This window comes from Sciurus carolinensis, unplaced genomic scaffold (genome assembly GCF_902686445.1).
Source record: "Sciurus carolinensis unplaced genomic scaffold, mSciCar1.2, whole genome shotgun sequence".
NCBI classification, from domain to species: domain Eukaryota; kingdom Metazoa; phylum Chordata; class Mammalia; order Rodentia; family Sciuridae; genus Sciurus; species Sciurus carolinensis.
In genome coordinates, this window is record NW_025920178.1 from 7,897 (window position 1) to 9,745 (window position 1,849).

Here is a 1,849-nt window from a genome sequence, read left to right on the forward strand (position 1 = left end):
AGACGTGCCCTCACCTGTCTCCCATGTGGGAATTATCCAGCCCCATTATTAAGCACATGGTGGGCAGTTCAGGAGAGTGATGGTCAGGGTAGCACAGGGTTGGAAAGGATACCTTGGTAGTGAGAACCCATCTGGTTTCTGAGGTGAGCTGGATCATCTCTATCCCTCAAAGTCTTTGGACATGCACGGAGCTGAAGGACATAATGCTGCCTGAGAATTTTGGAAAACTCCCTCCAGTGAGACTGTGCAGGGATGGCAGGGTGGATTGGAAACTGCATTGAGGAAGGAAGAATGAATAGGATTGGGATTTCCAGAGCCTTCAGAAAAAATGCCTGGTCTGACAGGAACCTTGATTGGTATCTATGTGACAAAAATGTTATTGTGCCCTTTTCTCATACCCTGAAGTAAATCATTTTCAGAGGTTTTACCTATTTAAATATTAAATCAAAATATAAAAGATTCAAGTTGTTAAAAGCAAGGGAGTTGCAGGGGTTCTGGTGGTACACAGCGGAATTCTAGCCAGTTTGGCTAGTGCAGGGAGACTGCAATTTCAAGGCCAGCTTGAACCACTGAGTGAGACTAAGTCTCCAAATTATATCTTGGAGATGCCTGGAATAAACATCAGTGGTAGGCCACACTGAACTTCAATCTCAAGGAAGAAATAAAGGTACTTCATTTCAGAGTTATGCAAAAAACAGGCTAAAATAATTCATAAATGAATCAATAGAAAAATAAAAATTGTATTTCTCAAGTGCTATCATTAAAGGGTACAAAAGAAAGTTACAGAGTGGAAGAAACTAATTACCTCACATATGGCTAAACACTTAATAAAAAGGAAAAAATAAAGACCCCCAAATGAAAATCAGTCAACAGACTTGAATGGCTACTGCAAGAAGGAAACATATATGTGTTTGATAATCTACAAAACTTCATATCTTCAGAAACCAAATAAATATAAGGTCCTTCCTTGACAAATTATAAATAAATTGAAAGATTAAGATACATAAGACAACTGAGAAAATATTTACACTCCATCAGTTAGGAAAATCTGGGGTACACTTTGGAAGAAATCCTGCCTTGAACAATTTGCCATCTAAGTGGGACCAAATTCCCAAGAACCAGTGTAACTTGAGTAAATAGAGAACAGGATCAAACCAACACCAGCTCTAAATTTTACTGTGGTTTTCATCTAAATTGATAACACAACTGAGAAAAAAAGTTATACTTCATTTATGTATAATTTATCAAAATGCCAAAATGTTCTCCAGTGTCATGTATTAGAACAAACAAAAAATTTAAAAATACTTAAAAAAGAAAAATAAGAAGTTAAGATACAGTACTAGGACTTGCTTTGACAAACAAACCATGAACAGATGATGTATGCTACTCCCCATAATATCAAGATAGATCATTTTTTCATACAGTACTTTTCCTGTCTCCATGTTGGAAAGAGCTATGCCAAGTTGGAATTGTGTCAGATTAGGTGCCTGAATGACCACAATAAGTAAACCTTCCTCCCAATCCACACTGAAAAATTAGTGTGACCAAGAAATCAGCCTTGGTTATATTAAGTCTTGCGGGTATTTTCCTAAAGTAACTTGGAGGTGTCCTGATTTCTGAATTGTTGCCAACTACAGCTAATCTTTTTTTTTCCTATGAAAGTTTCAAGATTTTTTTATCTTTGCTGTCCCCTTTTCAACTTTTGTTATAAAAGCTGACACTTTTTTTAGAAAAAAAGTAGTGACTAGATATACACAATATCACAACCACAAAAAAAGTGGTTTTCTATAAGTATTCAAGTACATTTGTGGATTTTATAAACAGGGAACAGGGAAGAGGAATTATATTT